The sequence below is a fragment of the Citrus clementina genome, unplaced genomic scaffold (assembly GCF_000493195.1).
Source record: "Citrus clementina cultivar Clemenules unplaced genomic scaffold, Citrus_clementina_v1.0 scaffold_1, whole genome shotgun sequence".
In the NCBI taxonomy this organism is placed as follows: domain Eukaryota; kingdom Viridiplantae; phylum Streptophyta; class Magnoliopsida; order Sapindales; family Rutaceae; genus Citrus; species Citrus x clementina.
The window spans coordinates 19397724-19412781 of NW_006263303.1; the positions used below are offsets into that span (position 1 = coordinate 19397724).

A 15058-nucleotide genomic window follows, 5' to 3' on the forward strand; every position below is an offset into this window, starting at 1 on the left:
GTATGCAAATTTTATTTAGTGGATTTTTAATTTATTTTAAAATTAAAGCTGCATATGCTACGATTTTATTGAATAAGCATAAGATATTCTTTAATGTATATTTTTCTCTTTGTTTATTTTATTTATTCATCTGTAGTTTTCGGAATTGACAGGAGTACTCAGAGAATAGAAGCAGCGGCAGCAGTAACTGGACCGACGTTTCTGGTGGAAGGCCGGTCCAGTCAGATCCTAACACTCTTCACCATCGTAAAAGTCGCACTGAGAATTGCGACAGCAACAAGGTCGCTGTCCCCGATCCGAGACCGGTCCAGTCAGATCCCAACCCTTACTATCACAACGACAATCCCACGGCATCTCAACCATGAGCTCATTGATTCCATTTATAATCTTTATTGTTTATGAACTTTTATAATTTTCGGGACGGAATGTTTCAAAGGTTTGAATGTTAGTTAATGAGATGAACCCTTTTATAATATTTTATTTTGCTTAATTTTTTTTTTTTTGCTTGATAAATTTATGCGGCTAACCCAAATGTGACTTGATTATTTTGTTAATTTTGTTAAACAGATCAAATTCAGACATTTAATTGACGAATCACATTTCATTCCGCTAATTTTAGTATTTGATAATAAATGTGGGCCTTCATTTTTTGCTCTGAAAATCATAAAATCATTTGACAGCCATTCTTTGCTCTTGGGCCACGTCCACCAACGTATTCTTGTTTTAATATTTATAAAAGGGATCCAGCCAGTAATTATTATGAGTGCTGTTAAATGAACGAGGGATAACGAAAACGACAGCACAAGCTTGTATTTTTTTGTGCTCTATTAACCTGTACTTGGAGTTGCCAAATTGTGGCTAAGACTGTTGAATCTGTTTCTGTATCTTTTGTGCTCTGTTTACCATAAACAATTAAACATTAGAAACTTCAAATGTTTTGCTATATACACATGTAATACAATAACTTCTATTGTTTTGATATAGGAGATATTGAGAATTTTTTTTGTGACCCCAGTTTGTTTGTAGTTTTGTACTGCTCTGTTTTGTTCAAATAGAACTCTATCTTAGCAGTTTGTTTGTAGTTTTTGCCTACGGAAAGTGATTAATGATCACCCCTTTCAATGAATAATGAAGCAGCCTATGTCATGGAATTGACTACTGACTGTTGAGGGAGCTTGCCGACTAATGAGTAATAACAATAGTCTTTGAGGTGCTCATGTTTTCACGTTATGCATGACCCTCTCATGAGTTATCATTACCCCCTTTAGCATCACCAGTTCATCCTGATGTGAATTGCAGAAAAGCAAACATCATCCAACTAGAGGTTCCGTTAAAGCCAACTTATATTTTCTGCAAGCAAGTTTTTGGAATTCTTGACCCAGGCATCTGTGCGCAGCCTTGGTTGATGGGTGGCCAGCAAGCTGCAGCTTTGCCATCTTCTGTTAAGCCTTCTTTGGGTGTTCAAGGGCTAAAGCCTTACCAGAGTCCTTACAAAGGTGGACACAGACAACAAGGAGAACCCTGCCCCCAGGTGGTTTCCAGCTTGTCAAGAGCTTAAGTGCACTGCAAAAGGCATTTTCATGAAGTTCTTAATTAGTCCTCTGCCTCATCACTGCCCCTTCTTCAGTTATCCAACTAAAGAGTGTTTTGTTTTAATGACCATCAAGAGTAGACAGTTCAGGAAACTCAATTCCTAGCCCAGTTATCTGATTACAAATTACAGTGGGAGAAAACATGTTATTGTTAGCCTTTGAGCAACCAGCACTGAACACAAATCATCTTAACACCTTTATAACTTAAAATATTTAGAAAGTAAAATCACCTAACATGTGGAAACTCCGGTAAAGAATTGTTATTTGCAAAGTGCTTGCACATCAGAGCCATGGGATAGGATGAATTTCTCTTCATAAGCTCGAAGGCCATAAGTCCATCTACATTACATTTTGAGTGTTGCTTTGACCGTGAAGTTCATACTCCAATCTCTCATCAAATCCATCCTTCATATCTGGAAAAAAATGTTGCTGCAATATGGAAGTGTATGGACACTATTATAGACAGTACAGACATTTTGAAACTCCTGCTCACTATTATAATGATTAATTTTCACATATATAAATGAGTGCAAGTAAGATTTATTGAACCCGCATATGAATTATTTTAATTATTTTAAAAGTGAAGATACATGCAGTAGGATTTCATTGAATAAGATTGATAAGTCCTTATTCAATAATTGTATGAACCATGTGATGGAAGCATTCTCATGTATATAAATATATCTTTTTCTATAAGATCTCAGAACCGTCAAAGTTGGGGTTTTCAGGGATCTTATTTCAAGAAGAGATGCTATTTTGTAAATTATGTTTTAACAGCAATTTTGATTAGCTGGACTTGGATATTGAATTTTGTTTGTTTGGTTTTGGTAGATGATATTGTGAGATAAGTCCTTGATTAATTTAGGAATTTGGTGATGATGTGATTTAGTGCGCATGGCTGAGAAGAGAATAAAGGAGGTAGAGAATTGAAGTTAACGGAGAGCACATGGCATGGCTTCAAGTCAAAGATGGTCTGGAAGACCGTCATGCTGATCTAAGGCCTTAATAAGCATTTAGATGTCATACTTGATACTTGTGGCGTCTTTAGTGAAAAATGAAAAAATATTACTATTCTTGTACCAAAATATTGCAATTTTGATGTTTATCTGTTTTATTTTTTATTACTTTGTATTTACAGGGAATGACGCACCATATCGAATTAGGAGAAGGAATTGTGTGGAACAATCCAATGGTTAAAAAGGAAAGGCTCAAAATTTTATTTGCAAAAATCAAAAGGATCACGGCATGTGTGATTGACTGGAACACCTCAAGTATTATAAAAAATTCAAACTAACTATTAGAGTCCCACACCACAAGGGCAACGAAATTTAATCACTGTGTTGACCACGGTAGAAGACTTAGAAAGTTAACAACGGGAGTTCAAGAAATAGAGTTTGTTTCACACACTTTTATTCTCATAAATTGAAATGAATCCGATCTCAAAACAATTATTAGAAAAATTTCTTTCCTGTTTTATGAATGGCGATACTTCCCTGCTTCAGCATCTTTTGTTCTTTGATCTTGTTGTTGAGCATGAAGGTTTTATTAGCAGCCGATACAGTAACTCCCGCATCCTTCATCCGTGATGGTGAGAAGTTAGTTTCATTTTCTCAAAGGTTTGAGCTAGGCTTCTTCTCCCCTGGAAAATCAAAGAGCAGGTACCTGGGAATATGGTTCCGGCAGGTCTCCGATACAGTTGTGTGGGTTGCAAATAGAGATAGGCCTATCTCCGATCATAACGCAGTATTAACCGTGAGCAACAATGGAAATCTTGTTCTTCTCAACCAAAAAAATGGCACTATCTGGTCTACAAACGTGTTTAGCGAAGTAAAAAATCCAGTGGCACAACTCAGAGATGATGGAAACCTTGTTATAAGGGATAACTCCAGCGCTAATACTACTGAAAGCTACTTGTGGCAGAGCTTCGATTACCCAACAGACACTCTGTTGCAAGACATGAAGATGGGCTGGGACTTAAAGAATCGTCTAGAACGATATTTATCATCATGGCAAAGTGATGACGATCCATCTCCTGGGAAATTCACTAGCAGACTTGAAATTCAGGTGCTTACTAAAATGTGTACTTTCAATGGATCAGTAAAATTTACCTGTTCCGGACAATGGAATGATCAAGCTGGTTTTGTATCTGCTATTTCATATACAAACTTTCTTTATAAACAATTTTTGGTGGAAAATCAAGACGAAATTAGTTACTGGTATGAGCCCTACAACCGTCCAAGCATAATGACTTTAAAACTCAACCCCTCAGGTCTACTCACACGTCAAATATGCAACGAGAACAGCAATGGATGGGATTGGGACGTGTTGTTCTCATTCCCAGATGAATATTGTGGTAAATATGGGTACTGTGGTGCTAATACTATTTGCAGCCCCGACCAGAAACCTGTATGTGAGTGCTTGGAGGGATTCAAACTCAAATCAAAGGTCAACCAGACAGGGCCTATAAAATGTGAGAGAAGTCATTCTTCAGAATGCATAAGGGGAGAGCAGTTTATAAAGCTTGATAACATTAGAGCGCCCGACTTCATAGAGGTTTCTCTTAACCAGAGTATGAATCTGCAGCAATGCGCGGCTGAATGCTTGAAAAACTGCAGTTGTAGAGCTTATGCTAATTCCAATGTAACAGAAGGCAGCGGCTGTTTAATGTGGTTTGGGGACCTGCTTGATGCCAGTTGGCCAAGAAGAAACTTCACCGGACAGTCTGTCTACCTACGAGTACCCGCTTCAGAAACAGGCACAATTTTTGCTTTCCTGAAATTGATGTTGTAAAACTTTTTCAAGTTGAATCAAAATCTATTTAAGCCAACATGTTTGAGGAATTAAATGTTAGAGAAACAGATGAACAAAACTAAAACTAGGGGTGATTTAAGTGTTGGGGAAAAATTAGGTTTTTAAATTTTATAAAACCTTTTGAAGATTGTTCTCATATAATATATAAGAATTTGTATTTTAGAAATCGTACCTTGAAAATCCGAGTTGGCTTTTTCCGCTGAAGTGATTTAGGCTCCTAGATCACGATCCGCCACCACCACTCCTGTTAGATCACGTTCCGTCACCACCACGCTTGTTAGATCACAAGCTGTCACCAATGATCTTTCAGGTTATGACTCAGGTTCGATCTGCACTTGACGTGTGGGCGCCTTTATCACTACCAAAGCAACTAGCACGATAAAATTTTTCTCTCAACAATAGAGAGAAAAATCTTATTCTTCGATTTGTATAAAGTGGCTTCTCAGTTTTCTTTTGAGAAAATAAGCCTTTTATATTTCCCTTTAGTGAAAACCCTAGGCTCCAAATAATGCCCTAAATAAAACTCACGTTATTTTCTTTTTCAATAGGGGACCCACCTTGTAAAATAACATAAGGCCCCTTATACAAAAACTAATTAAATGGAGCCTCCCACTAAATGATATATTTAGACTTTTGACCCAAATAGCTAGTTATCTTACTTATTAGTCCAATAGTGGTGCAGTCAATTAAATGAGCTAACCCGGGGATCATTTGGGAACATACAATAGTGGCTACAATAATTAGGCCTGTAATTAAACTAGCCCAATTATTTAATTCCAAATCTACTCCACTAAAAGATTGGAACTGACTTCCATAATTGTATGCTCGAATAATAATTCGTCCCAAGCCACATTGATTTCTTTACTGCACAATCCTTTGTACCACATCGTTAATTAAATTGATATCTCAACTGTCCAATCAATTTAATAATTATTCCTTGATACTTACTGGTTTTCTCTAATGATTATTTTCAACATACTAAATATGTTGACACACTCTGGCCAGAGAATTCTATGATCAAGTGCCGAAAACCCATCAAGAGATGTGTTGTACAAATTCTATATTGTTAATCCATAACTCCAATACTCATAATTGCTCCCACCAAGATACCGGGTAATCTTGACCACAAGTATTTGTCGTGCCCATTGGTAACTCAAATGGAATAACAATTACAATCATGAAATCATAATTAACTCAAGATTAAGATTACAGTAAAATCAATGCCTATGAGATTTAATAAGTCTGACAGATATTACAAAGTTAATTAAATCTCAAATGTGATCATGTTCAATGTAGTCGCACTACATCAATAAATTCATACATGATTAAGACAAATCATTCAATGAATTTATTGCAGTCTATACCTAAATAAAGTGCCCAACTTTATTTATCAACTGCGAACTAAATTTATTTAATCATAAGATAACTTGTATTTATGTTTTCTGTGAATCCACATGGTGATCACATAAATACATATAATATGATTAAATGGACTTTAATACAAATATTAATGCAATTAAGATATTTGAATAAAATACCTCATTTATTTTATTAATCAGAAAAATTATTTGTTACAATTAAATAAACACATATGCTTTTAAAGAGCATATTTTCGCAACATTAAGTAATTTAATTTATTTGGCTCAGCTACCTAGGATTTTATTTACTTTCTATTGAATTTCTTTGACAACATTTATGTGCCTGGATGTAGGAAAAAGGAAGCTACTCTGGATACTTGTAATACTTGTTCTTCCACTGGTACTTCTTCCTTCCTTTTACATATTTTGCCGACGGAGGAGAAGCTGCAAAGAGAAAGGTAATTTTTTTGATATCACTCACTGGTATGTTGTATGATATGGCATGTGATAGAAGAAGTATACTCAGTTTTAAAAGTTGTGGTCTTACAGAAACAGAGAATATGGAAACAAACCAGGATCTGTTGGCATTTGACATAAATATGGGCATTACAACAAGAGCAAATGAATTCGGTGAAGCAAATGGAGACGGCAAAGATAAGGGCAGGGATTCTTGGTTGCCATTATTCAGCTTGGCCAGCGTGGCTGCTGCTACTGAAAACTTTTCTATGCAATGTAAGCTTGGAGAAGGTGGTTTTGGCTCTGTTTACAAGGTAGAATTGTTGATACCTGAAATGTCCTTAGTGAAGTACTGCTGGTGTAAAACATTAACAATATTTAGAATGCAGGGTCGATTACTTAATGGACAAGAAGTTGCAGTTAAAAGGCTCTCAAGTCAGTCAGGGCAAGGACTCAAAAGAGTTTAAAAATGAGATAATGCTTATAGCAAAACTTCAACACAGGAACCTTGTTAGACTTTTGGGTTGCTGTGTAGAGCATGGCGAAAAGATTTTGATCCTCGAGTACATGCCTAACAAAAGCTTGGATGTTTTCCTTTTTGGTATGTGATTTATATTCCCAAGAATTTACATTTTCATTACTTTGCAATGCTATGTCAGATTTTATCATCAGCATTTTTTTTAAACTTGTATCATTTTGGTATTACAACAGATCCAACCAAAAAGCGCCTCTTAGGTTAGGTTGGCAAGCACGTGTTAGAATTATTGAGGGAATTGCTCAAGGGTTATTATATCTTCATCAGTATTCTAGATTTAGAATTATTCACAGAGATCTTAAAGATAGTAATGTTCTCTTAGACAGGGACATAAACCCCAAAATCTCAGATTTTGGCCTAGCAAGAATGTTTGGTGGTGGTGATGAATTGCAGGGAAATACTAAACAGAGTGTTGGAACCTAGTAAGTAAATTTCTATTGCCGAAAAATGTTGTTTGCTTGTCCCGTTTTCTTATATTATTTAATATTTGTTAAAACAATGAAATTTCAGTGGTTACATGTCACCTGAGTATGCCCTAGATGGCCTCTTCTCTATAAAATCAGATGTGTTTAGCTTTGGAATTTTGATGTTGGAAACGTTGAGTGGCAAGAAAAACACAGGCGTCTACAATGCTGATTCCTTTAATCTTCTCGGCTATGTAAGTAACAAGTCGTTTCACTTTTATTTAATCTTTAGTGAATGAATTTCGGAAGTTAAGAATTGCCCCTGTCAATTAAACTAATATGATCTTGACTTCCTTTAGGCTTGGGATCTATGGAAAGATGATAAGTTTCATGAACTAATAGATCCAGTAATATTGCAAGATGAAATATCGTTGCCAATGCTGGTGAGATACATTAATGTAGCTCTTCTATGTGTTCAAGAAAATGCAGCGGACAGACCAACCATGTCAGATATTGTCTCAATAATTAACAATGAACTTCTTGAATTACCTTCACCCAAGGAACCTGCTTTTACCAAAGGTATAAATGTGAAGAATTCATCTCATTCAAATAGTGGGGTGTCTAAACTTTGTTCAGTGAATGATGTAACTGTTTCACTGGTTTATCCTCGATAGACATCAATCTTCCACAACTGTTTAATGTGCTATAATTTGTATATTTACAGCTAAATGTTTTTTAAGTTGATGATTCTAAACTGCCTGCATTGTTTAATGGCAATGTCACGGCGTATTAAAATTTAAAATTAATAAATTAATAATATTGGGACCATGAAAAATCTTTTAATTTAGTGAATATTAATATATCAATACATTAATAATTATTATTTTATAAAAATAATATCACGTTAATTTTTATGGAGAATAGAGGTAATATAATTAAGGAATTTTGGTAGCTTTTGTGTTTTTATTTGAAATTTGAATGAGTTTGAATGCTATTGAAGTTTGAATAAGTTTTAAATACCTGTATTTTGAATGATATGTTAATTTTAATTTTAATTTTTTTGATGTTTGATTGTAAGTCATAAATTATTTGTTTTATAAACTCAACAAATCTTAAATTTAGTATTTTTACATTTATACTCTTAAAAGAGTTAATGAAAATGCAACAAAGATTAATGAAAATTATGTCAGGACAATAAAGAAAATCATAAAGATATGATATGTATTTAGTTTCAAATTTGTTAATTATTAATTTATGTATTAATTGGGTCCTATAGAAAAATAAGATTTTAAAAAAAATTTATTATCAAATTGTTAATTTATCACATTGACCTCAAGGTTAGGATAGACACAAATTTATTTATTTTAATGAAAGTTAACCAAAGTACTAACTTAAGATCTTCATTAACTTTGTAGCCTAATTGCCCTAAATAATATTTTTGAGATTTGAAGCCAAATTGTCCATAGTTTAATACAGTTAACAATCATTTTTTACGCTATGTCAGTTTTCCAAAGAAACATTTTGGATTTTGCCCAATATATATATATATATATATATATATATATAGAGAGAGAGAGAGAGAGAGAGAGAGAGATTTGTGAAAAATCCAATAGGAATGGCAAAAATCTCCACTGGGACGGGAATCCTTAAGGATTTTTCTAATTTGGAGAGGGTATGAGAATGATTTTATACCCAATTTCTTATTCAGGGAAAAGACATGGAAGATTTTTCACTTAATTTATTTTTGGGACATGGACGGGATCCACGGGGATGAGCGAGAATTAGGCATGGAAATAAAATCTAGATCCAGCCCGCATCCGCAAGGATTCGAAAGATTCGGATCCGGAAAAATCCGAATCTATATATTAAAAAAAACATATTTTAGAAAATTGAGATCCGCATAGATCTGGACTTGCATCAGGAAAACCGGATATCTGGATATGGTAAATTTTATTTTAAATTAAAAAAATTAAATTAAAAATTAAATTTATTTGAGGATTTATGATGATGTTGTATGTTATTCATGTTGAATTACTAATTATTGAATTATGATTGAATTTTATTTGATATTATTAGGTAAATTATTGAATTTTAACTTAAATTAAAAATATAAACTAAAAATTGAAAATTAAATTGTATTTGTGAATATAAGATATTGTTGTATGTTATTCTTGTTGAATTATTAATTGTTGACTTATAATTGAATTTTATTTGATATTATTAGGTAAATTATTGAATTTTTAAATTATATATTAAATTATTGGATTTTGATTTTCGCGGATCTGATATCTGGAATATTCACACGCATCCGTTGCGGATATTATCCGCATCCAGATCCGCATTTTTTTTTATGGATCTAGATAGAGAAATGTAAATGTGTATCCATATTCGGATGCACCCACATCCGAATTTGGATTCAGATTTTGCCAACCTTAGCTAGAATGCCCATCCCCTCCTCAATTCCCCATTTCCCTATTTTAATTTTTAATTTTAAAATTTTAAAATTTTAATAATAAATAATAAAATTTAAATCATAAAATATTAATATATTAGTATAAATAAAAAATATTAAAATATTTATACAAATATTAATTTAGACCTATGTTTATTAAAATCATGTAACATAATGTGTTTAAGCAATAGACGAGGTGTCATTATTTTACTTTTGCCATCCCATATTCTGCTTCCCCTATCTCACTAAGGTGGCGTTTGTTTTTTAACTTAATGACTTAAAGTGACTTAACTTAATTAATTAAGTTAATTAGAAGTGTTTGTTTTTATAACTTAATAAGACTTTTTAGATAATTTTGACTTAATAAAATAAGCTAATTTTTTTGGCTTTTTACTTAATGGAGAAACCTGAATTAAGTCAATTACTTGCTAATGTTAAAAATATCCCTGCTTTATAATTTATTTTTCATATCTATCTCAAAACTCACCCATAGACATTTACCCCACATAATAATCTCATTATTAGTTTTACTTATAAATGTTAAAATATTATGGTATTTAATATATTATTTATTTGACATTCAAATTTAATAAGGATACAAATGTAAAAGTACATATTTTCAGTTTTTAAGTTGAAAAAAACAAACAACTTAATACTTATTTTTTGAGATTCAAACGAAAAAACAAACATATTATTCATATTCAGACATTCAGATCTATTCAAAATTCAGACTAATTCAGATTTATTTAGATTTCAAACAAAAAAACAAACGCTACCTAAGTTATAAAACAATTTCAGTGAATATAAGGGCCCTAATTAAAATTTTACCTTTAAGAAGCCTTTCAGCCTCTAACAAAGCAAAGTATGGACTGTAATGGGAACTTCCTCAAGTTGACTCATACAACAAAGGTGGCTCTAAATCCCTTTAAATCCATCTTGAACACCAGCCCTTTGGAGAAGACTATGGTATGGCCAACTTGTTTGTCGTTTGCAATAAAGAAACATAATTACTTTTTAACAGCCTTTCGAAATGGTATGTGACTGCAATTGAAGAAAGATATCCATCACTTTCAGTGATAAAAATCCAGCAGTTGTAGATTGGTAAGCCCTGTTTGCAATTGAGATTGGACAATTGTAACTTAAAAGGTACGGCATTAAAGTATTAGTTAAACATTAACTAGGATATAACTCAGCAGTAGAGTGACACCTTGACGTGGTGGAAGTCATCAGTTCGAGCCTAATTATCCCTAAACCCAATAGGAGTTGTGAGTTTTTATATTTTGACTTGCCACCGCCGTGATCAAATAAGAATGGGAATGGATAAGAGGCTTGTGGGATTGACGTGAGGGGGTAGGGCTGGCTATATTTCTAGGAGAGAACTCCAGGCGAATATGAAGCGCATGGATACAAGTTATGCCTTGGAATGAAAGACAATTCCGAATCAACTTTGTCTACGAACAAGAAAACTAATAGTAGTAACTCAGTACCAAACAAGCCGTAGTACCATTGTGTACCCGAAGTATTGAAGGAAGAGCAATTACCTAAACCTGAATGGAAAAAAGTGAAATATGCCAAGAAAGCACTATGCCATCTCTCGAATTTATTGTTCAAATCCATGAAAATGGGTTAGAAATGGGCTATTTATAGCCAAATCAAGCAGTAAGCACTTGAGCAGTGGATACTTGAGTCCACATATGTGTGTGATTACAAGATCAAGTTGTGTGTGCAGGTAAAGAGAGGTGTACGTGATTGGCGTGTGTGTGCATACAAATGAATCACATGAGATGTGCATGTGGTGGAAATCCATTCAGCTTTCGCAGTACTCCCCTTATTCCTTAGATATCCATCACTTCATACGAATTGCAATTGACCAAAAATTCAATGGGACAAAATCCAAGCAAAAAAAAAATTACAATTTAATAAATCATAAAGTAGGGTTGGACGCGGTTCAAAATTGCCTCATTAAAAGTCTTTACTAATAAAACTCAATAGAAAAACTTGATCAAAGAAAAAAAAAAGAATACAACGCACATTTTTCATTTTAACTTTAAAAATTCTTCTATTATCTGATGAGCGCTCCCCCTGATGATAACATATATCAACTCAATAATTTGTTCAAATGTTACATAGTCAATAGCTTATTTTCAATTGTTGATGCAGGCAAATCTTTCATAAATTATGTTGATGCAGAAATCTGGTCGTCTGTAAGGCTGAGCAGGTTGTCTCGTCAACGCTTATGCTAACTCTGGTTGGTGCACGACACTTCTAGTTCCTTCCCCAATTAAGTGAATCCAATAACTTCAATGAACCTCCCTCCTTTCCAGTAACCTGCACTCATAGAAATAGATCAAGGGTGCCGGTGGTTTTTCCTACAAAAACCCTCCGATACTTAAGTCAGTCTGCGGGGTTTCGGGAAAAACGTTGGATTTTAGATCAGTGCAAGATAATGATTGTTGAGTGAAAGAAAAGTTTTTAGAAGATTTTTGTGGAAATTAATTCTAAATTCAAAATGATAGAGTTTCCCTCGGTTTTTTATTTTTGTCCCCCTCTTCTGTCTTTTTCTCAAGTTTTATAGGCAGTCGCTCCTTGCGTCTAAAACATTCTCCCACGTCCTCCATACTCGGGCGATCATGGACCCCCATAGACTGCGAGAACCGTGTGTTGAGTGTTAGAAATTGTATATTTATATAGGAGAAAATTGTCATTTTACATTTCAAGTCTTACTAACACCTTTACTTTTATGTATTTAAGCTTCTTGTGATTTAATTACGTGTGTTTTATTTTAATTAAGTATTTTATGTATTTTAGGGGTATCATGGTCATTTCACAATGAACTAGAAATCAGACGGTAAAACGGACATCACTTTTGAACTCAGGACAGTCGAAAACCTTAGGAGGAGCATAAAAGAAAAATGTCACTGTTCACATGTACGACACTATTCACATGTAAGATATTGTCCATGATACTATTCACGACACTGTTCACACATACATAATGATGATGTGGCATTGAATGATGAGGTGTCGTGATTCCATTGGAGAAAATTCTTATGCACTGTTGATCGGTGACGTGGCAGCATGTTAGTGGACCAAAAATTATGCGTACGGTACATGCATATACACATGATTATTTTCAACCAAACCACGTTACTGTTGAAGCCGGTTGACTGTTCAAACCGCGTGGTCAAACCGTGTCACTGTTCAAATCGTGTGGTCAAACTGCGTATTGTTGACTGATGACGTGGCGCAATCCTGAGCGTCCATAATTGTAGGTGTCCAGAAGCCTATAATTCATGGAAGGGATGCTGATGCAGTAGGCTGGCAAAAAGGAAGAAAAATATGGCCACAAAAGAAGAGAAACAAAATCTGGAGCAGTGGAGAGCTGTAGCCGTTGTTGGAGCAATTATTGTTGTAACAATCCAAGAGCAACGACAGAAAAAACTTAACGCGAGATATCTACAGAATTGCGATCTGCAGTTTCATAATCTGACTCATGCGCGCCCTAGGCTTTTATTTACCCTAATTTTCAGTTATTAAAAGGGGCGCGCATCACATAAAACGGCGGCAAGGAATTAACATGGGAAAAATCGAGAGGAAAACAATAAAACAATCAGAATTCAAGGGAACCAATTCTGCATCAGTGAAGAATCCAGCAGAGTTATTTGGATTCAATCTTCATCGTTCTCTGCTTGTTCTTTTCTTTACTCTTTGATTGAACCGATGTATTTCATGACCAATATTTTGCTATTTGTTTTTCTTTTTCAAAGTATGAACTAAATTTGATTGTAGTTGAGTGACAAATAATCTGAATGAGTTTTTAATTGTTCTTATGAGTTGCAATACGATTGTTGTGGCATTTTACCCTAGTATCTTTTATTATAATCGTTATTTCAGTTGACCACCCATTTAATGGTTCAAGTTAAGATAGAGCCGCAAAAGAGCATGTCTTAGTGGATATTATTAGAGTAATACTTGATCTTAATTTAAGTTTCCTAGATTAAGTTTTTTTTGAATCCCATAAGGGCTATACTTAAAGTTAAGATTTGTGAAGAACTAGACATAGGCATTCACCTTGTAGGGTAGAGAGAGTAGATGTTCATAATGTCATACCTTAGGTAGAATAACAACTGGTCATTGTTAGGATCCTTAAGGGCATGAGAAGTCCAACACGCGACAGCTGAGGATGCAAAATAATTCTGCCCAGTGATGTAGGAATTGCTGTAGCAATTGGTGCTAATTTGATGAAAATCAGTCAACCCACGAAAAGGGTTTGATCATTCAGCTACTTCATTCTCATTCGATTATTTTATGTAATTTATCTAATCTATTTTATTACTGCAATTATTTGTTTTATTTTCTTACAATTGTTAGTTTCAGTAATAATCAACTTTATCTAGGTTCATCTTGAAATAAAGGTAAACCGCACTATTGTGATTGCTGTAGCATTTCTAATAACATCAGTCCATGTGGAGACAATTTAGAATATTCATCACTTTATTACTTGTTGTGTACACTTGCATATTGGCATCAATAGCAATTGAGTAAAAATTAACCAACAGGTATCCAATTCTAATCTTGATCTGACAGAGTTGAGGTGGCGTTCTTTGCTCAGGTGATTTCTGGCTGCGAGACAATAATATTGACCAGATACCAATATTTCCAAGTATACCAACGACCTGACTTTTTTTTCATATCATTTTAAATGTCAGTGACGTGGCACTCTCTACACCCTATATTTGAAATTTGAAATGGCGGTTTACCTACCCTCGAGATGCGTCGATTGAATTGACAACCGCGTTACTTAAACGTTTCTTTTCTCTCTCTTTTATAAAATCCCTAAATCAAAGATTTTATTAAACTCGTTCCTCCGTTTCCTACTGAAAATTTATTCTTAATCCAAGATTAAGCGTCTTCTCTGCACTAGAGACTCTCCTCCTTCCATCGTTTTTCGCTGCAATAGTGACACTATCCACACTAAACCATCCCAGGCATCGCTCTCTAAACCCACCTTTGGTTGTTTTTGCGTTGGTCTTGTATTGTGCTTTCTTGTTCGATTATTTGGATTTTTTTTTTACAAAAAATTTCCTCCATGTCGAAATGAAAAGGAAAAATATTTGAGATTGAAAGTGATGAGGAAATAGATTCTTACCCCTTTCTGTTAAAAGAAACTCCCCTCGGTCCCTAGATTCCTTCCAGTGATGTAGGCCCCTATAGTAGTAAGAACACTATAATACAACCATAATTAGAAATTACCCCACCACCTTCTGGCCACGAACCCAATGGGGATAACGATGAGCAAACATCGGGCTCTAGCGAAAGTCGTAGCTCCAGCGGGGCGGAAAGTCTCGAGGAAGAGAATAATAATGAGGAGAGTAGCCCGGAGCTGAGCTGACTAGCCAAAAAAAGGAACCTTGGTTATAGGGTAGAAGCTGGTTCTTATCCTATTAACT

General features: G+C 34.4%; 1 pseudogene; it reads left to right on the forward strand.

Moving 5' to 3' along the window:
• The first annotated feature begins 2947 nt into the window (after positions 1-2947).
• On the forward strand, positions 2948-7830 carry LOC18053918 (annotated as a pseudogene).
• The last annotated feature ends 7228 nt before the right edge of the window (positions 7831-15058 follow it).